The sequence below is a fragment of the Dendrobates tinctorius genome, unplaced genomic scaffold (assembly GCF_039654945.1).
Source record: "Dendrobates tinctorius isolate UK_male_01 unplaced genomic scaffold, ASM3965494v1 ptg000020l, whole genome shotgun sequence".
Taxonomy (NCBI): Eukaryota; Metazoa; Chordata; class Amphibia; order Anura; family Dendrobatidae; genus Dendrobates; species Dendrobates tinctorius.
Genome location: NW_027361688.1, coordinates 42,319,371 through 42,343,162, shown reverse-complemented (window position 1 = coordinate 42,343,162; position 23,792 = coordinate 42,319,371). Strand labels below are relative to the sequence as shown.

The 23,792-nt window shown below is 42.0% G+C and overlaps 1 pseudogene; it reads right to left on the bottom strand.

The window, feature by feature from the left end:
- Positions 1–20,576: 20,576 nt before the first annotated feature.
- Positions 20,577–23,792, bottom strand: part of LOC141083178 (E3 ubiquitin-protein ligase rififylin-like) — a 34,932-nt pseudogene continuing 31,716 nt past the window's right edge.

Genomic DNA, 23,792 nt, shown 5'->3' with positions numbered 1-23,792 from the left:
GGGCGACATCGGGATCCAAAATGGCGTCAGCGTAATCTCGCGAGATTTCGCTGACGCCATCTTTTTGGATCCCGATGTTGGCGGCCTGGAGAACGTCTGGATCCTGGATCGCGGCGGCGGAGGAAGATGTCGGGGCAGCGACGATGACGGTGTGAGTATGAGAAACGGAGTGAGAGAAAGGAACGTATGTGGAGTGAAAGAGTGAGTGGACATGAGTGGAGGTGAAAGGTGAGAGGAGTGTGTGTTGAGGCGGTGTGGTGTGTTGAGGGTTAACGTGCGTGTGTGTGTGGTGACGTCACCGGTTACAACTGGACGGAAGTTGTTACAACCGGAAGCTGGTTAGGGCATTTATTATTATAGATATGTAGCATGATGGCTCAGTGATTAGTACTGAACCCTTGCAGCCAGTGCCAGACTAGACTGCCAAGGGCCCACCAATAACATCAACTCCAGAGTCACACTTTTCAGCAACATGCAAATAAGATTTTATCCTCAATTACAAATTTCTATAGCAATAAAATGGGTTGATTGTTGAATAAAAAATATGCTAGCTTTGTCTGTACATAGTGAATCAAGTGTAATGTGCCAAGTACTGCTAATATAAGAGGGTGGTGGGCCACTCCTGCACAGTGTCCACCAGAGGATTCTCCTGTTCTCCTTGTAGGCCAGTCCGAGCCTGCTTGCAGCACTGAGGTCCTTGGTTTAAAACCCACCGAAGACAACATCTACATTACCAGGAATTTGTATATTCTCTCAGTGTTTGTGTAGGTTTCCTCCCATACCCCTAAGGCATTCATTTAGAGATTTACAGATTTAGATTGTGAGCCTCAATGGGGACAGATGATGATGTCTGTATTGTGCTGAGAAAATTAATGGTGCTATAAGAGCAAGCAAAATAAATACAAAACCTTTGTGCTAGGGCTTTTAAAATGCATGATCACTACTCAGACAACCCCTTCTTCTTCCCTTTGTTGCCACCTTGAAAAATCATAACCCCTATATTGACCTCTGGCGCCGGCACGGTTCCAGTAATGTCGGCACTGGTTCTCCCGAGGATCGCGTGACATTTTTATGTCACATGATCCCTTGTTTCACTTCAGTTGTCACCTCCTCTGGATGTATGTGATATGTCTAAAGGAGGGGAGCGTGAAGCCAGTGCTGATTGGCTGCAGGGATCATGTTACATAACAACATCACGTGATCGCCGAGGGAGCCAGTGCCGACGCCACTGGAACAGCATTGGCATCGGAGATCAGTATAAGTGTTATTATTTCACAAGGGGGAAACATAAGGATTCAAAAGGGGTTGTCAGTATAGTGGACAACCCCTTTAAGATTTTGCTATATTTATGGGCATTATAAGACACACTAAAGAGATTCATTGACCTGACTATTTGTGGTGGAAGTCCATAATATAATTTAAAATACTATAAAATTTACATTTTATTTGTCTCTGTAAATATAAATAATTTTATAATATAACTATAAGTATGGTAGTGCAGCCTGTGTAACCCATAATCTCTTAAGCGAATACCATATTTCGAGTTGGTGCCTTCGAATGAAACCCACCAGGGTACCTAAAAAAATGATTCATACCTTTGACATGAAACTACTTTATGGCCAAGATTGAAACTGTGAGGTGTGCAAATGTGGAAGCAAGGGCAAGTTCACACAACCGATTTCTCCACATTCGAGAAAAAACATCTTATTATGCTAATCAGACTCTGATCAGAGTTTTATCAAAGTTTGATCAGAGTTGCATCAGTTTTTTTCCAGCGCTGAGAATAAAAGTTTCTCTACCTTCTCTATTCAGGCAATCCGGGATTTTTTCACTGACCCATAGACTTGAATTGCCGATTTTGATCAGACAATTGAATCAAAGTCATACATGTCTCTGATTTTTTTTCACAGATGACTTGGCCTGAGAAAAAAATCAGATGTATGCATACCCCCATAGAATATCATAGATACGAGTGAAAACCATGGATAGATCTCATCAGAGGAAATCGATTGTGTGCGCGAGCCTTAACACAAAGGCCAAGGTGAGACGAATATTACACATTGCTAAATATAGAAACTTCCAAAGGGTAACAAATAAGACAAACCTTGGAATAGAAACAGGTTTACCATGTGTAGTGCAGCAGTATCCGAAATGTGCAGTTATGAGGCAGTGACCCAAAAAAGTTCAAAGCAAAACGTCTCTTTAATGTTCAACTCACAAAAACACAGCACACGATATCCCCCAGATTGCCGTAGGCGACTACACCGCTATGTTAATGTTCTACTCCCAGCACTACACAGTGCATGATATCCTACAGATCGCAGTCGAGAACCATATTCTCCAGTTTGAAACCAATAAACACGCCAGTCCACCTCCGAGACCTGTTGTCGTGGGCAACTTCACCGCTGGGTACGCTGTGGGTGCCAGGCCTTCTAGATGCCTTGGCTGTTTAGCTCAGCTTGCCTTTGTTGCCTCACACAAGTGGAACTCTGTACTCCTGCCAACACCAGAATGACACTGACACTGAACCTGACCCATCCAAACCCTTTACTGCAGGGTTTTGAAATGGAATCTGTTGCCTTCAGTCACATGGAAAACCCGACCAGTAATGAAACGGACTGCATGACTAACATCCTGCTGTCTGTTTCAAAACACAAAATCCCAGAGCAGGTTTTCCTTAAATCTGCCTTGGACAACTAGCATATCCAAGACCTATACTTAATTTTATTCTGCATTGCAATCACAGCTACGCCTGTGACTGCAATGCACTCCCGTGGCCTCAATATGCATCCGTGCGCATCCTGGGGGGAATACATAGCGACCCTTACAAGTGACACTGGTCACTGCCTCACACATGCTAGAAGTAGCAAAGCCACTGAAGATTTGTGTAAACAGAGGAGAAGTAGGCACCTGGTGTACCAATATCAATATTTAACAGAAGAGTTCAGACACTGCATTGCCACCCAAATTCAGAGACTTTAGTGTTCACCTAAGGAGAATGTTAATTGCTGAATCATTTTTTGTTTGAATAGTCAAGGTGAGATGTGTGAGTTCCTGTGTTTGCCTTTCCCCTATTCAGCCCCAATATTACTATAACCAGCATAACTAATGTGGCCATATTCATGTGCGCTATAATATGCTATGGCACTAAATAAAACATTATCATGCTGCTAATAAAACACAAGTAAAAGGTTTGTATTTTGCTATTTACAGTCCATAAGCAGATTCCTTTATGGGGATACAAAACATTTCATTATTTTAAAGTTAGCAATAAAAACAAAAATACACCCCAAGAATATACCCCAAGAATGAACCTATCTCCCCAGCTACAATCAAGGAGAGTCTAGTGATACAGGCATATGCAAAGATTAAAAAAGATGAGGAGCTACAGTTGTGCTCAAAAGTTTACATACCCTGGCAGAATTTGTCCTTTCTTCAGAGAATATGAATGATAACACCAAAACTTTTTCTCCACTCATGGGTAGTGGTTGGGTGTTATTGTCAAACTACTGTGTTTTCTCTTTTTAAATCATAATGACAACCCAAAACATCCAAATAACCCTAATCAAAAGTTCACATACCCTGGTGATTCTGGCTTGATAAAATGCACAGATGGATTTGAATGGCTACTAAAGGTAACATCCTCACCTGTGACCTGTTTACTTGCAATCAGTGTGTGTGCATAAAAGATGAGTGAGTTTCTGGGATCCAGACAGACTCTTGCATCTTTCATCCAGCCACTGACTTTTCTGGATTGTGACTCATGGGGAAAGCAAAAGAATTGTCAGCGGATCTACGGGGAAAAGGTAGTTGAACTGTATAAAACAGGAAAGGGATGCAAAAAGATATCCAAGGAATTGATAATGCCAGTCAGCAGCGTTCAAACTGTGTTTAACAAATGGAAAATCAGCGGCTCTGTAAAAACAAAACCAAGGTCAGGTAGACCAACAAAAAGTTCATCCACAACTGCCAGGAAAATTGTTCAGGATGCAAAGAAAAACCCACAAATAACATCAGCTGAAATACAGGACTCTCTGAATACTAGCGGTGTGGCTGTTTCAAGATGCACAATAATGAGGCAATTGAAGAAAAATGGGCTGCATGGTTCAGTCGCCAGAAGAAAGCCATTACTGCGCAAATGCCCTAAAGTTTCTCGCCTACAATACGCAAAACAGCACAGAGACTAATTAGGTAATTTGTAGTGATGAGCTCAAATTTGAACTGTTTGGCCAAAACCATGTTTTGCTCATGGACCCAGGAGCTTCAATTAACACCTCTGGTCACATGGAATACTAATTTATTTTTTTAAGTGCATGAGGATCAAAAGTAACATTAGAAAGGAAGAAAATGAAAAATCACCTTGGAGCAGATGTCATCTTTAGCATGATGGTGATGTGTAAAAGGTCTATCTATTTTTTCATATTTCTGTTGTGTTTTCTCTTTTTTCCTCTTGAACCTCAGCCTCTTAATGTTAAACCATCTTCTTGAAGATCCTAAGTTAAGTTCTGAGCTGCTGTCATAAGCAACGATTCCTAAATTCCCCTTTACAGTAAACTGTTCGTTTTATCACTGACATCTGTACTGTTTCTGAAGGAATTTATCCAATTCAATCTCGAGCTTCTCTAATGAATGAGTCTTTGCCATTTACTGTGAAGGCAAATTGAAAAGTCTTATTCCGTGTTCACTTGTCAATCTCAAGCATTCTTTGACGAGTTTTACTGGACTCTTTAAGGACAGATTTCCGTTCTGCTCTAGCAATTTCTTCACATTTCAGTTAATATTTCATTTATTCATTGCAGAAGATCGTAGGTGCTGGCTCTTTAGTTTTAAAAAAACCTTACATAAAGTTACTATATATACTCTCTTGGTCTTGGACAGGTATTGCAAAGTATGGCTCTGTTCTCTTGAAAAATGTTAGATACATCCATAGAGGTTTATATACATATCTACAATTGTATACTGTTGCAGTGTAGCTGCTGGAGAGGTAGTGTTCATTTTTTGAGGCAATGACTCTATGCAGCAGATAAAGAACTGTTTTTTACAGAATTGGGTTGAGTTTAAAATTCTAAATATTGCTTGGTTTTTGGAGTTTGTTGATAGAAGAGTAGACCATCACTCCACCCATACTGATATCTAGCTAGAAATTTGGAGCCAGCTGAAGGACCTTATCCAACAATGCTCAAAGTGTAAAAACACCATCAGGTGTCTTTATAAATCAGTTGGCGATCAGAGCACAATGCGTGGACTACCCGGTGGGTTTCCCAACCTGAACGTGACAGCTATTTTTAATGCAGCTGTCACGCTCGGGTAGGGAGACCCACCAGCCGGTCTAAGGGTTGCGGTCGGATTTTGAACAGATTTACATGGTAGTCTCAGTGCTCCCTAAGCAAGAGGAAGGACAACCTGTGCCAGTGATTATGGGAGTCACCATCATGAGGAATGTCAATGTGCTTTGATTGGAGATGCTGGGCACTAAGAACTCATCAATGATGACAGTTGTAGGTAACGCTAGACACAGACAGCAACCCCTTACTGCAATTGTCATCAGTCTTGCATGGTCTCGCTGATCGTAGGGAGACCAGGCGACAATGATGACAGTAGAATTCAGCACTCGGCATATGGGAGCAACGCGAACTGTACAGCTTTTTTGCCAAGTGCCGGTACGTCACACTAATGACACATGGATGCTATCCATGTGTCATCAGTGTGCACGGGTGCAGCGCACATTTTGTCCCTGCTGCGTTAAAAAAAGAACATGTCTGTGGGTTTTTCAAATGGACACAGAGTCCATGTGAAAAACCTGACATGTGCGCACCACCAATGAAAACAATGAGTTTCCTTATGTCTGCATTTGCGGTCCTTAAAAAATGGACTGTATACGGGCATAAAAACAGAAGACCTAATACTGTGCACATAGACATAGAGCATGTCAAATGCCCTAAATTACTTTATTTCTTGACATCTCATTTAGTAAAGAAGAAATAATCTAATTATAGAATTTGCTAAGATTGCACAAAAAAACCTAAAATTTTTTTTAAAATATTTATTTCTTTTTCCTTAACATTTAGAAGAGCAACAATAAAATCGGTCAGCATTCATGGTGTATGAGTAATGATCATTAGCATAACTTTTCATCTGTTTTTATAGAACATAGCAACGCTTTGCTGTTCCCTGTGGCAATAAATTGGCCATGTTCTGTGTGGGATTAATAGAGCATAAACCTTTTAAAAAGTTGGTGTCCATGGAGCATTGGTATTTTGTTTAACAGAATTGCGTTTTCCGGCTATGATGATGGGACCTTTCATTTGTAAATGGCATTAGCCCTAACTAGATAAATTGCAGAGATGATTCCAGCTGTGAGCAGAACATAGGAGTTTTCTTTATGAAAAAAAATCTACAAAATTAATTTATTTGGTTGTGACATGTAAAATTTGGATACATTAAAATGTCTATTTTTATCTTTCATCTTACATTTTGACTTTCAACTGTAGAAAATAAAAGTTCACTATCTCATTTTCTGCTCATCAAAGCAATATACAATTTGCATGGACAAATGTTTTACAAGAAATTGAGGCTTTTAATGGTTAGCTGATGAGATATATAAAGTGGGGAAAATAAGTATTTGATACACTGCCGATTTTGCAAGAATTCCCACCTACAAAGGATGGAGAGATCTGTAATTTAAACACATGTTCACACACCCAATCACACTCCAAACACTCCACCATGGCCAAAACCAAAGAGCTGTCTAAGGACACCAGAGACAAAATTGTAGACTTGCACAAGGCTGGGATGGGCTACAGGACAATAGACAAACAGATTGGTGAGTAGGTATTGACTGCTAACAGTTAATAAAAAATGAAAGAAACATAAGATGACTGTCAATCTTCCTTGGTCTGGGGCTCCATGCAAAAGGTTGTGGGTCGCCCTCCCAGGGCTGTGGGGTACTCGGTACCGGGCCTGATGAGCTTCAATGGGAGATGTCACGGCAGCTGGGACCTGGCCCATGGCCCTGGGCGCCCATTGTAAAAGGGGAATGTATTCAGTGTGCTTATGATGATTAGAGTTTATGAATGAATGAGTCGTGACGCCACCTGTGGTGTTCGGCAATGAAGATGTTAAGCCGACGCTGCAGACAGATCCTCTGAGACAGATGGTGTGGTGCAGCAATGATGTTATAGCCCTCCACAGGCAGGGCTGTAGTCCCAGGGTAGAGTAGGTGAAGTGACACTTAGATGGTGTAGTGTCGGGCGCAGGGGATGTAGCAGTGCCGGGCAGGTTGACGCAGGAATAAGTGGAGGACACCAGGGCATGTAGTTCCAAAGCTTTACTCACAGTCTGTTGTGGCACAAGAGCCCGCATCTGTGCCGTGTCCTCTGGGTCAGGAGCTCAGCCAACTTCCAGGCAAGATGAAGTACTCCTTTAGAACACTCCGCCAACATATGTGCCTTTTCTGAACGTCTCCCTCGTTGCGCCTTTAGTGAAGTACTCACAGTACTGAGTTACACTGGAGTTCCTCCTGTCAGATGTTCCTATGACCTCTGCTTGTACGGCAGACAGCTGTAGCCTGCTTCGGGGACTCCTTACTACCTAGTCCCAGCTCTCTCACGATGCTGTTGTGCCCCCAAGTCTTGTGAGGGAATAAAGTTGTGACAACGTCTATTCCTCCAGTGTCTGCTGCAGGACCATTAGCATCCATGGAACCTCGGGGACCGGACCCCGGCTTTGCACTTAGAACTTGGGAAGGGTTCTCCTCTAACCCTAATCCTTAGTTCTCTTCTTCTCCTCACATTCCGTACTAATCCTTTTCCTTCTTATGGAGAGTCAGGCTTTCTATCAATGTTCCTTTCCTGTGCCAGCGGACCCAGGTCACTGAGGTCGCCTGCAGCACTTCCTTCATCCATCCCACTCAGGGGATCTTCTCTTACAGACAGACCTCGTCAGACTCCTGTGACAAACTGACTAAATCCTACACTCTTCCCGCTCTTTTAGTGCAGACTAAACTCCACCTGCCTCCCAGCACGCTTCGTGTTCCAAGCAGGGAGCCACCAAAGGGTGCTTTGCTACACTACTATGTTGTGTGGGATGCAGGTGTTGGAGCGTTGTCAGGTGTCTCCACCTTACCTAGATGGTGGGGTACCACACCTCAGGAGGAGGTGCAGTACCTCTATGGCGACTGAACCCTCAGGGGCACCACAGTTGCGTCGTGGAGTAAGGATGATTCTGGGAAAGGTCAGGAATCAGCTGAAAAATGCACAGGAGGATCTGGTCAATGACATGAAAAGAGCTGGGACCACAGTCTCAAACATTACCATTAGTAACACACTACACTGTCATGGACTAATATCCTGCAGGGCACGCAAGGTCCTCCTGCTCATGTCAACACATCTACAGGCAATTTTGAAGTTCACCAATGACCATCTGAATGATCCACAGGAGGCACGGGAGAAGTCATGTGGTCAGATGAGACTAAAATAGAACATTTTAGTATCAACTCCACTCACTGTGTTTGGAGGAAGAAGAAGGATGAGTACAACCCAAAGAACACCATCCCAACTGTGATGCATGGGAATGGAAACATCATACTTTGGAAAGCATACCGTGTTCAGCATAATGGTACACGCCCTCTGGGTCATAATCTCAGGGTCACATCATTTGTGGCATAATGTTGACATGCGACCGCTTGCTTCTCTCCCAGCATGGGCCACCAACAACAGCGAACAGCGCACATAATAGAGGCATACCTTCCAAGACCTTCCCTGAGAGCCATATCATCAGTAACGTGACATGTCAAGTGACCGCAACACACTCCGCAACATGGAGTCTGGCCCATATTGCCGGAATGCCTCTTAAAATACTGTGTTTCTTATGAATGAGGAGGGCGAAACGTCACCCATTGTACTGTACTAGTTAGGCGTGTCATGAGTATTTCTCAATTTTATAAAAAAAAGCAAGTTTAAAGGTACAGGTCAAACATTTAACCCCTTCACACAGCAGCAATATTTTCGTTTTTGTGTTTCTGCTTTCCGCTCCTTCCCAGAGCCATAACTTTTTTATTTTTCTGTCAATATGGCTTTGTGAGGGCTCGTTTTTTGTGCGACGAGTTGTACTTTTTAACTACACCATTCGTTTAACCATGTTGTGTGTTTGAAAACGGGAAAAAAAATCTGTGCGGTGAAATTGCAAAGAAACTGCAATTCCACAACTGTTTTTTTAAATTTTAATTTACCATGTTTACCAAATGCTAAAACTGAACTGCCAATATGATTCTCCAGGTCATTATGCGTTTGTAGATACCAAACATATATAGATTGGATTTTTTTTTCACCATTTAAATAATAAACAAAGTTTGTTAAAAAAAATAATTGCGTCATTTTCCAAAACCCGTAGCTTCTCCATTTTTCATGATATGGGGCTGAGTAAGGGCTTATTTTTTGTGCGCTGAGCTGATGTTTTTAATGACTCCACAATGGTTTGGATGCGATATTTTGATCACCCGTTATTACATTTTAATGCAATGTTGTGGGGACTAAAAAAACGTAATTCCGGCTTTTTGACTTTTTTTTCGATACGCCATTTACCGACCAGATTAATTATTTTTATAGCTTGATAGATCGGGCAATTCTGAATGCGGCGATACCAAATACGTCTCTATATACAGTATATTTCTTATTTGTTTTATTTTGAATGGGGTGAATGTGGGGTGATTTGAGTGTTCACTTTTTTATTTTTTTAATCTATTCTATTATTTCTAAACACTGTTTTTCGGTGATTCATTTGTATCCCAGTTCATACTGCACCCACACACACAAATGATACACCATTTGAAAGGTAAACTTGCCTCCTTCAGCAAGAAAATAGCCAAACAAACCACACATCCACGATTTGATCACAAAATACAGTTTAAACATTAATTTTCAAAACCTGCAGTAAAGAAAAATGACCTGCAGGTGGCACCTCAACCGGAAAACATTTTTTGGCCTCTACTTATCAAAACAATTAATGGTATTACCAATCTACATATATAAATACCTGTCTGTGTTCATCAGCTCATGAAATACATTTACATTTGATCAGCTTGCTTTTTCTGAAATTGCCTGCGCCCCCGATGACCAAAATTTTGCATGGACCAAGCTAGTGTTTCTTAAAACATTTTTTTTACTTTTCACTTGCTTCAATAGCTTCCATGTGAGACTAGAAGCTGTGGTAATCCGATTGCCTCTGCTACACACAGGCGATGATCAGATTGTCTGTGTGTAGCAGAAATACTCACTTGCTATGAGCGCAGACCACCGGACGGCACTCATAGCAATCTGGCTATGACAACCATAGAGGTCTGCTGGAGACTTCTGGTTGTCATGCCAACACATCAGTGACCCACGAACATGTGATGGTGTCACTGATGGGTGGGATTAGTGACTCGCTTCTGGCACTATCACATAAAATGCTGCAGTCAGAGATTGACAGTGGCATTCCGCCGGTGGATTGCTATTCCAACTGCAGCTGTTAGGGACACATGTCAGCTGTTCAAAACTTGGGATGATAGCTGAGCCAACTCAGGAGTGATTTACTTGCCGTAATGTTCCTATAGATTGATGTCACCAGATATCCTTCTGCCATGTTTCTGATGCTCACATCTTGAATTAGAAGTGTATCTGGGCTTCATTCAAATGTGAAGTGCAGCCCTGGGTCATTCTAATTCCGACAGGCGACAATTTGATACAACTTGTCAGGTGAACCCTTCCAAATAAAAAAAATGTTGTCTATGTAATGACTCCACATATCGATCTTATATGTATGCAACTCCTTGCCATCTGTAAAGATGACCATTTCTTCCAACCAGCCCAGGAGCAAATTAGCGTAACTGGGTGCGCACGGGGTACCCATCGCTGTGCCCTTGAACTGATAGTAGTACTTGCCATCAAAGGTGAGGAAGTTTTTGGTAAAGCAAAACTCAAGTATAATGAGAAGGAAGTTCTTGTGAGATCGGTATTAACAACCCCTAGTTCCCTACCGGTCTCACAAGATAGTGTCTGGCAGCATGAAGATCCCTCATGTGTGAAATTGAGGAGTATAGGGATTCCACATCTATGCTCGCCAGAATGCATTCTGTGTCAACTTAAGCACCCTCCAACTTACTCAAGTCCATGGTTTCTCTTGCAGAAGATCAAGGCACGTCATGCAATCCAGGACTACCACATTGCCACCTTTGTTGGAAGGTTTAATGACAGTATGGTGGTCCTGCACAAGACTCCTGATTGCTGCTATTTATCTGTGGCTGCAATTATACCTTGGAGGGGAGAACACCTTTTGGAGGGAATGAAAATCCTCCATTATATTTTAACAAATATGGTGCGCCCGCCTGGGCCGTGGGGTACCTGTTCACTTCTTAAAGGGGCAGTGTCACAGCGGTGATGACGCAATACGTGGCCCTGGGCGTGCAATAAAAGGGGATATATTTACAGGGGATGAAAATAAAGAATTTTTGTGGTAAGAGTTCGTGACGCCACCTGTGGTATCTGGTCAGAGGCAACCAGCGCTGCAATGCAGATCCTCTGGGACTGATGGTATGATGCAGCGGAGTTGGAGTAGCTCTCCACAGGCAGAGCTTAGTCTCAGGGCAGATGAAAGTTGTTGGGAGATATGGTGATGTAATGTGGAGCAAGAGATGTAGCAGTGCTGAGTGGGTTATGCAAGAAGAAGGCAGAGACACAGCTGAATGCAGTTCCAAAGCTTTACTCACAGTTCTGGTGCACACAGATGCCCTTTTGGAACTATGTCCTCCTGGTGAGGGATCCAACCAACTTCCAGATAGAGAACACCTTTACAGAACTCCCTGTCAGTATGTGCTTTTCCTGGCCGTCTCCACAGTGCTGATTTCCATTTTCCTTCCCTTCCTCACAGTCAGTGTCCCAGGCAAGCTGCCGTGGATCCTGTCGGATAACGGACCCAAAACGTATCCTTGATTCTATCTGGCTGCCTTGATCCTATCTGACCGCCCCCCTGTGAGTATAATATAACTCCTTTTTCTTCTCTTTCAGGTTACATCGGGGGCTTATCTACAGCATTACAGAATGCTGTAGATAAGCCCCTGATGTCGGTGTCAGCAGCTCATATTCGAAAAAAGGGGTGACAGATTCCCCTTAAACTACTGAACCTTACCTGAGTGATAAACATTTGCTCTTAGAAGTTCTTGTGATGTGACACCAATTTACCTTAGTGAGGTTCAATTATGAAATTACAACACCACACCTGGGTGCCATCTTTTTATCTATGGTATATATTCATATGCAAATGATCTCTTCAGTGAAGAAGAGGTTAGAACTCTAGAGCCACCTATTGGAAGCAGTGATCCAAAAAGTCAGTATTATCTCTTTAATGAGCCTTACAATATGTCTTAGGTCAAAAGCTAAACTGGAATCTCGATTTGCAGATATGGTGTTTCGGTAGTGTTACCCCTCATCAGTGCTAGGTAGGTGGCACTAGAATTCTAATCCTCTTCCTCTCTGAAGAGACAATTTGCATATTTATTTTCCCAGAGGAGCATGCATGACCAATAAGTCTATTGCACAGAAAATAAAAATAAAAAATGATATTAGATGATAACAACATCTCAATAAAGTGCATGGTGTGGTGTGCAGGAGACAGTGAAGTGAGCAGGTGAACAAGCCTGACGGACATCTAAGTGGCCAATAAGTCTTCTCACTCTGACATTCCAAGCTTGGATTGCACTCTGCACAAAGAGAAATGTTAACCCTTATACACCTACCTAAATGTTCCAAACTATTTGAGGAATCAAGAATTTGATCCTATATCATTTGTCTTTGTTTTTTAAATGTATGAATGAGAAGCAGACAGGAAGAAACATTGTAGAAACATTTCCTGTCTGAAAAGAACAAAAACACGTCTTTCCTCGGCATTTCAGAGATGACTTATTCAAGATGCTTAACCTGGAGTTTGTGTTAACAGGAATGCTGTGCTGCTGAGTAACCTGTCTTCACTGAACAGGACTAGATAGTGGCAGCAAGCTGCTCCTGTTTAACCAGTCTAGACAGCAGGGCCACAGGGTCTTGTGCTGTGTAAACATGAAGTGTTTGTTCTTACTTTATTTCCCATGACTGCAGCCATTTTAATATACAGCATGTACCAGGCAATCTCTGCTATCACTTGAAGAATGAAGAAACATTTCGTCAAAAGAAAATGTTTGGACATGACCAATGGACTTTGTGCCTTAAGGCCCCTTTACATTTAGCGATGCACCAGCGATCCGACCAGCGATCCGACGCGGTCAGGATCGCTGGTGCATCGCTAAATGATCGCTAGTGAGCTGCCACACAGGCAGATCTCACAGCGATGCAGCAGCGACGCAACGCACGATACTCACCTTTCACACACAGCGATCCTGCGTCCTCCCCCCCGCCTCCACGCGTCGCTCGTCGGCGCCAGCAGGAAGCCAGAGCAGGAAGCGGACGACGAGAAATGGAGCCGCCCGATCTCACGCGGTCAGCGATGGACAGCGGGGGAGCCGGTCGGAGGTAAGTATCACACATAGCGATATCGCTAGCGATATCGCTATAGCGTCAAATCGGTGACATTATAGCGATATCGCCATGTGTAAAACCCCCTTTATTCACAGGATAACGGACACTTTAATATGTATATATATATAGTCATGGCCATAAGGGTTGGCACCCTTTTTTGTTCTAGAAAATTTGCTATACACGTTTATATACAGTTTTGTTATATACCTGTTTATTCCCTTTGTGTGTATTGGAAAAACACAAAAAAACCCAGAAAGAATGGATAATTGGACATAATTTCACACAAAACCCTAAAAATCGGCAGGACAAAATCTGGCACCCTCACACCAGGGTCGTTTTCCATTTAGCATTTCTGTTTTTTGCTTCCCTTCTCTTTCCAGAGCCACAAGGTTTTTACTTTTCTGTCAATATGGCCATGTGAAGGCTTGTTTTTTGCGGGATGAGCTGTAGTTTGTACGACACCATTGGTTTTACTATATATTGTACTGGAGAAAAATTCAAAGTGCGTTGAAATTGCAAAAAAAAGTGCAAATTCACAACTGTTTTATGTTTTTTTTTGCTAAAACTGACCTGCCATTATGATTCTCCAGGTCATTACAAGTTTGTAGATACCAAACATGTATAGGTTCCATTTTATTTAAGAAGTGAAAAAAATCCAAAGTTAAAAAATTAAATGAATAAAATTGCATCATTTTCTGAGACCCGTAGCATCTCTATTTTTCGGGATCTGGGGCTGAGTGGGGGCTTATTTTTTTTGAGGGCTGAGCTGACATCTTTTATTGATACCATTTTGGTGTAGATACGATGCTTTGATTGTACGTTATTGCATTTTATTACAATGTGGCGGCGACAAAAAAAAGTAATTCTGTAATTTTTACTTTTTTTCTTGTTACGCCGTGTACCAATGGAAATAATTATTTTTATATATTGATAGATCGGGCAGTTCTGAACGCGGCAATACCAAATATGTGTATTTTTTTATTGTTTTATTTTGAATGGGTCAACGCCGGAGCCCACATCAAAGGACTCCAGCATATGGCACATGTCATGAAGGGGTTACTACAGTATTTGTTTGTACACCTTTTGTATTAAGTAACTGCAATCAATCACTTCCTATAACCATCAACAAATTTATTACACCTTTCAACTGGAATTTTGGAACACTCTTCTTTTGCTCCAGGTCTGTCATATTTGGAGGGTGCATTCTCCCAACAACAATTCTAAGATCTCGCTACAGATTTTCAATGGGATTTAGATCTGGACTCATTGTTGGCCACATTGGAACTCCCCAACACTTTGTTTCTATCCATTTCTGGGTGCTTCTTGAAGTATGTTTGGGGTCATTGTCCTGATGGAAGTCCCATGACCTAGGATGCAAACCCAGTTTTCTGACACTGAGCACTTCAATTGAACCAAAAATCCTTTGGTAGTCTTCAGATTTCATGATGCCTTGCACACAGTCAAGGCATCCAGTGCCAGAGGCAACAAAATAACTCGAAAACATCTTTGAACCTCCACCATATTTGACTGTAGGTACTGTGTTCTTTTCTTAGTAAGCCTCATTCTGTTTTTGGTAAGCAGTAGAATTATGTGCTCAAGCATTCAGCTTTTTCTTGGTCACATCTGTCCACAAGGTGTTTTTCCAGAAGTATTTTGGCTTACTCACATACATACTGCAGTCAAGCTTTTTTCTTGTCTCTGTGTCAGTAGAGGGGTCCTCCTGGATCTCCTGCCATAGCGTTTCATTTAATTCAAATATCGACGGATAGTTTGTGCTGACACTGTGTTGCAGCTGTTTGTCCACCATCCAAACTATCTTGTGTTTCAACTTTTTATGAATTAGATAAGCTCCTGTGCCGTGGGTTGTAAACCTCTTGATGCACACCATGGACAAAAGAACATCAAACTCTCTGGAGATGGACTTGTAACTTTGAGTTTGTTGTTTATTGTTCAACGATTTTGGTTCTCAAATCCTCACACAGTTCTCTTCTTCATTTCTGTTTTCCATGCTTAGTGAGGCACACACAGACACACAATGCAAAGATTAAGTCAACTTGTCACTTTCTTATTCTGGTTTCAAGTGTGATTTTCAAATTGCCCACACCTGTTTCTTGCCACAAGTGAGTTTGAACGAGCATCACATGCTTTAAACAAAGTTTTTTACCCACAATTTTTAAAAGATACCAACAATTTTGTGCTGCCTATTGTATTTTTTTTTTTTAAATTATGTTCAATTTGCCTTTCTATGTCTGTGTTTTTTTGTGTTGCACCAATATTTAAATTACACCTGCAGGAGCTGACCTCCCATTCTATATCCATCTACATAAATATGGAGATGATCCACATTCTGCAACTATAACAGCTCCCACTCTCTTAGGAAGGTTATCTACGAGTTTTTATAGGTGTTAACTTTTTCCCATTCATCCATAAGAACAAATGTGAGGTCAGACATTGATGTTGGAGAACAGGACCTGGCCTACAATCATGAATTTTGATCGTCCCAAAGGTGTTGGATGGAATTGAGGTCAGGACTCAAGTCAAGTGACCAGTCAAGTTTTTCCAAACCGAACTTCCCCAATCATGCCTTTGTAGACCTTACTTTGTGCACTGGGCACAGTCATGGGGAACAGAAAAGGGCCTTCCACAAACTGTTCCCTCAAAGTTGGAAGATACAATTGTCTAAAATGTCTTGATATACTGAAACGTTAGAATTTTCACTCACTGTAACTAATGGACCTGAAAACCTACCCACCAGCATTATCCCAACTCCATTAAACTTTACAGTTGGCACAATGTAGTCTGTCAGGAAACGTTCTTCTGACATTCATCAAACCCAGACTTATCTGTCAGACACCAGGTAGAAGAGCGTGATTCGTAATTCCACCGAACACATTCCACTCCTCCAGAGTCCAGTGGTAGCAGCTTTACACCACTCTTCCTGACATCTGGCATTGTGCTTGATGATGTAAGGCCTGCATGCAGCTATTTGTTCATAAAATACCATGCTATGAAACTCCCGGCCAACAGTTGATGTTAATGCCAGAAGAATCAGAAGAGCCTTTGTGAGTTTTATGCACTATGCTCCTCAGTATTTGGTATTCCTTCTTTATAACTTTCCATGTGGTCCCCATATTGTCACTGAGTTGCTGTGATCTTTCTCCACTTTTGAGTAATACCACTCACAGATTATTGTGAAATACTTGAAGAAATTTCTTGAACTGACTTCAATAATGACACTCTACTACATTAACACAACCCTAAACAGTTGTTCAATACTTTTAACTCCCTCCTCCGCCCACCACTGCCCCCTTCAACTTCCCTAATCTCAGCTGATGACTTCGCCATGCACTTCAAAAACAAGATAGACCAAACACAGCAAGTGTTTATTATTCAACCACCACAACCCCTTTGTATACCAGACCAATGCCCAAACTCCGTAATCTCCCTCTCCAACATCACTGAAGGGGAGCTTGCTCATCTTCTCTCACCTTCACATCTCACCACCTGTACACTCGACCGCATCCCATCCCACCTCCTCCCCAACCTCGCCACCACTCTTATCCCATCTCTAACCCACCTCTTCAACCTATCACTAACTTCCGGTTACCTTCCCTTCTGCTTTCAAACATGCGACAATCACGCCTATCCTCAAAAAGCCAACCCTCGACCCGACCGCTATGTCCAGCTATCGCCCAATAGCGCTGCTCCCATTCGCTTCCAAACTCCTGGAGCAACACGTCCACGCTGAACTTTCCTCCCATCTCTCATCTAACCTGCTCTTTGACAATCTACAATCTGGTTTCCACCTCCATCACTCCACTGAGACAGCCTTGACCAAAATTACTAATGACCTACTTACAGCCAAAGCAAACGGACAATACTCTATACTCCTGCTCCTAGACCTGTCCTCTGCCTTCGACACAGTTGAACACCGCCTCCTACTACAGATCCTCTCCTCCTTTGGCATCAAAGACCTCGCCCTATCCTGGATCTCCTCATACCTCTCCAACCGCACATTCTGCGTCTCCCACTCCCACACTACCTCCTCATCCCACCCTCTCTCTATTGGAGTCCCCAAAGGCTCTGTTCTAGGACCCCTACTCTTCTCAATCTATACACTTGGGATGGGGCAACTCATAAAGTCCACGGATTCCAGTACCACCTTTATGCCGATGATACTCAGATCTACCTCTCTGGTCCAGACGTCACCTCTCTGCTCTCCAAAATCCCAGAGTGTCTATCAGTCATATCCTCCTTCTTCTCCTCTCGCTTCCTCAAACTGAATGTGGACAAATCTGAACAGATCATCTTTCCCCCATCTCACAGATCTTCCTTACCTGACCTATTTATAGCAATTGACGACATCACGCTTTCCCCCGTACCTTAGGTCCGCTGCCTCGGAGTAACCCTTGACTTTGCCCTGTCCTTCAAACCGCACATCCAAGCACTCTCCACCTCCTGCCACCTCCAGCTCAAAAATATTTCCAGAATCAGTCCCTTCCTCAACCCTCACTCTACTAAATGCTTGTGCATGCCCTCATCATCTCCCATCTCGACTACTGCAACATCCTTTTCTGTGGCCTCCCAGCTAACACCCTCGCACCTCTCCAGTCTGCTGCCTGACTAATTCATCTCTCTCCTCCCTACTACTACGCTTCTTCTCTCTGCAAATCTCTTCACTGGCTATCATTCCCTCAGTGTATCCAATTCAAATTACTAATACTGACCTACAAGGCCATCTATAACCTGTCTCCTCCATATATCTCTGAACTGATCTCCCGATATATTCCCTCACGTAATCTCCGATCCTCCCAAGGCCTCCTTCTCTCCTCCACACTTATTCGCTCCTCACCCAACCGCCTCCAAGACTTTTCCCTAATAGTCCCCATCCTCTGGAATTCTTTGCCCCAATACGTCCAGCTATCAACCACACTCGGATCCTTCAGACAGAACCTGAAAACCCATTTCTTCAGGAAAGCCTACAGCCTGCAATGATCCCCGCTGCCTCCTCACACTACTGGAGCTACCGCCTTGCCATCACTGGAGCTGCTGCAACCTCCCAACCTACTGTCTCCTTCCCCATCATCCTGTAGAATGTAAGCCCGCAAGGGCAGGGTCCTCTCTCCACTCTGTATCAGTCTGTGATTGTTAGTTTGTTTACTGTAAGTGATATCTGTAATTTGTATGAAACCCCTTCTCATGTACAGCACCATGGAACCAATGGTGCTATATAAATAATAATAACCTTAGGTTCATTGGGCTGCCATTATGTCATGCAGCTAGAAGGAGGTAGTACCAGCCTTAAGAAATGATTAACACATTTTTTTCTGCAGCTAAAACCTTCATTTTTAGCAGTATAAATGCTATGTATAAAACAGCTTTATGCTCCTCTTTCGGGGTGCAGACTGCATGCTTTAGGTGTCAAGTTTCTCCCACTGCACAGGGGGAGCTTCGAGCCATGTCCTCTGCGGTCTCCCATTCTTCTGCAGCCACAGAGGTTCCTGCTCAGCAGAGATGTCAGTCCCAGCATCTTGCCCAGGATACTGTTAGGTGTTTGCTTGCTCCTGCAGGCTCAGCTATTCTCCCAACCTACTGTCTCCTTCCCCATCATCCTGTAGAATGTAAGCCCGCAAGGGCAGGGTCCTCTCTCCACTCTGTATCAGTCTGTGATTGTTAGTTTGTTTACTGTAAGTGATATCTGTAATTTGTATGTAACCCCTTCTCATGTACAGCACCATGGAATCAATGGTGCTATATAAATAAATAATAACAATAATAATAATAATAATTAACATGCTTAGTAATCTCTTTAGAACCAGCCATTCTATCACAAATGTTAGTGAATGCATGGTGAGACGCTAGATGTTACATACCAATGATAATGCTCAATGAAAAGGGCAGAGCGGTTCCTGTACCACACCATTCCTGTATGGATTTTGAAAGATATGTATTTGTAATAAAGCTTGAAGAATTTGTTATAATTGGATGTGCCTATCCCCCTATTTTCTTGCAATTCAGACATTCTTGTAATAGCTTTTATTTTGTAATTTTATTGGTCACTGTAGTGTGTTCTTCTTGGGAAACCATTGTTTTCTCCTGGCTTACTGACCTTGTTGTTTTGTCCAGTGGTGTAACTTGAAGATTGTGGTCCCCAATGGAAAATCTCCAACAGGGCCCCCAACTATTGCATTTCTTATGGGCTAAACGGAGTCAGTTGGTTACTGATCTCCCTGTACCAGAAGTCCATGCAAAAAAAGTAATTCACCTTATCTCCTGAGTTTCAAATTGTTGCATGACATATAATTATGTCCAGAAAATGTCTTAATATGAAATATAACTCAAACACCACATCTTTCAATATCATAATGTCATATTCAAAATCTCATCTATTTCTTCTTTTGGAAAAAATATTAAGTCCTTGATTCATCAACGCTTTTACGTCAGACTCCTAGTGTAAAAAACGTTGAAAACTCACAACATTTTTGTGCATCATGGGACTATAAAAACATTTAGCAAAATGTCACTGTCTTCAACTCTGAAAAAGTGTCAGGATTGGGGAAATAGTGGATTGTGATAGGCTTATCTAGAACTCCACTCATCAAATTCATAATGGGAAGTTGTGTTCTTTATAATGCTCCAATAGGAGGCATACAAAAACGCCAGTCTTGGTGAATCAGGGCCAATGTATGCAAGCACAGAATTGTCATTATTTGACTAAGTTTTCTGGTTCACAAAATTTTACAAGGTTTAGGTGTTTGGCACATATCTGTATGCATTTAGCGTCAAGTGTAAAAGAGAGAACAGGTGATGGAACTATGCTAAAGAAATGTGTCGCACATGCATGACCCATTTTCGGTAAAAGCATTCTATGTAGACGTGATTGAATCTGCCAAGATTTGAATTCCCCAAATTGTGCAGATTTTACAGGGAAATTCCTTTTGCAGCGAAGTTATTCAATGCAAATTCAGTGTTTCTTATTATGAATGTTCCTTAGTATAATAGACAAAAAAGTAGAAAAGAAAAAGAATTCTCCACTCATTGCTCTCCTTTCCTGCTGTCCCCGAAGCCATCAGGTCCTCCACATTCTCCATCTTTTTCCTCTCCCTCATCATTCCCGTCTTCTGCGAACTCATCATCACTCCAAACTGTGGCTTGCAGTGATGTCAGGGGCCTAGTAGAACCGGAAGCAATGGCCTGGAGTAAAGAGTCCGAAAAGGATGAGTGCGATGAGGAAAAGGGAAAAGAAGAGGTGAAGACCACTGAGCAGTGGGTCACAGGGGCTGGACAATTGGGTGGTGAGTAGAGTTGAGCGATACCGTCCGATACTTCAAAGTATCGTATCGGATGGTATCGGCCGATCTTTAAAAAAAGTATCGGTATCGCCGATTCCGATACCGGAAGTCCCATTCAAGTCTATGGGACTTCCGGTATCGGAATAAGAAAAACCCTTTCCTGCCCTTGTACAGCCTCTCTGGGGTCTGTACGGGCCTTTCGGGGGGCTGTGCCGGCCTGCCAGGGGGTCTGTGCAGGCTCCGGTGGTCTGTGCCGGCCTGCCGGTGGTCTGTGCAGGCTCCGGGGGGCTGTGCCGGCCTGCCGGGGGGCTGTGCCGGCCTGCCGGGGGGGCTGTGCAGGCTCTGGGGGGCTGTGCCGGCCTGCCGGGGGGCTGTGCCGGCCTGCCGGTGGTCTGTGCAGGCTCTGGGGGTCTGTGCAGGCATCGTCCGATGGGACTACAAGTCCCATCGGGCGATGCCTGCTACCATGACAGTGATTGACACATTAGCCAATGATGGGACAGTAGTAGTCCCATCATCCGGCTAATGTGTTAAATGTAAAAAAAAAAAAAAAAAAAAAAAAAAAAAAAAAAAAAAAAATTACATGCTACATACATACAACATGCATACTACATACATGCTACATTCATACTACATGCTACATACATGCTACATTCATACTACATAAATACTACATGCAACATACATACTACATATATACTACATACATACTACATACATGCTACATACATACTACATGCATGCTACATACATACTACATGCTACATACATACTACATGCATGCTACATACATACTACATGCTACATACATACTACATATATACTACATACATACTACATACATGCTACATACATACTGCATGCTACATACATACTACATACATACTACATACATACTACATGCATGCTACATACATACTACATATATACTACATGCATGCTACATACATACTACATGCTACATACATACTACATATATACTACATACATACTACATACATGCTACATACATACTGCATGCTACATACATACTACATACATACTACATACATACTACATGCATGCTACATACATACTACATGCATGCTACATACATACTACATGCATTCTACATGCATGCTACATACATACTACATGCTACATACATACCACATACATACCACATACATACTACATACTACATATATACTACATGCATGCTACATACATACTACATGCTACATACATACCACATACATACTACATACATACTACATACATACTACATGCTACATACATACTACATATATACTACATGCATGCTACATACATACTACATGCTACATACATACCACATACATACTACATACATACTACATACATACTACATGCTACATACATACTACATATATACTACATGCATGCTACATACATACTACATGCTACATACATACCACATACATACTACATACATGCTACATATATACTACATGCATGCTACATACATACTACATATATACTACATGCATGCTACATACATACTACATGCTACATGCATGCTACATACATACTACATACATACTACATGCTACATACATACCACATATATACTACATACATACAATACATTCATACAATACATACATAGACATACAGTACATATAACATAGAGTAACATACTTACCAATACTTGTCACATTGTTCCCCGAAGCCATTGTCTTTTCCGGAATAAATATTAACATAACAAACCACAAAAATACTCACCCACGATCCGAAGCAGTCCACGAGTGTGTCCCACGACGATCTTGGGTAGAGAACTGCAGCATCAGATGATGCTGCCGTTCTCTACGGGCTGCAGGAATCCAATGACGGAAAGTAGGTATCCTTCCGCACTGTATTCCTCCGCCACTTAAAAAAAAAAAAGTCCCTAGTCTCACTTTATGCCATTGCTGTGTGGGAAATTCCCACGCAGCAATGGCATAAAGTGAGACTAGGGACTTTTTTTTTTTTAAGTGGCGGAGGAATACAGTGCGGAAGGATACCTACCTTCCGTCATTGGATTCCTGCAGCCCGTAGAGAACGGCAGCATCATCTGATGCTGCAGTTCTCTACCCAAGATCGTCGTGGGACACACTCGTGGACTGCTTCGGATCGTGGGTGAGTATTTTTGTGGTTTGTTATGTTAATATTTATTCCGGAAAAGACAATGGCTTCGGGGAACAATGTGACAAGTATTGGTAAGTATGTTACTCTATGTTATATGTACTGTATGTCTATGTATGTATTGTATGAATGTATTGTATGTATGTAGTATATATGTGGTATGTATGTAGCATGTAGTATGTATGTAGTATGTATGTAGCATGCATGTAGCATGTAGTATGTATGTAGCATGCATGTAGTATATATGTAGTATGTATGTAGCATGCATGTAGTATATATGTAGCATGTATGTAGTATGTATGTGGTATGTATGTAGCATGTAGTATGTATGTAGCATGCATGTAGTATATATGTAGTATGTATGTAGTATGTATGTAGTATGTATGTGGTATGTATGTAGCATGTAGTATGTATGTAGCATGCATGTAGTATATATGTAGTATGTATGTAGCATGTAGTATGTATGTAGTATGTATGTGGTATGTATGTAGCATGTAGTATGTATGTAGCATGCATGTAGTATATATGTAGTATGTAGTATGTATGTAGTATGTATGTGGTATGTATGTAGCATGTAGTATGTATGTAGCATGCATGTAGCATGCATGTAGTATGTATGTAGCATGCATGTAGTATGTATGTAGCATGCATGTAGTATGTATGTAGTATGTATGTAGTATGTATGTAGCATGCAGTATGTATGTAGCATGTATGTAGTATGTATGTAGTATATATGTAGTATGTATGTAGCATGTAGTATGTATGTAGCATGCATGTAGTATATATGTAGTATGTATGTAGCATGCATGTAGTATGT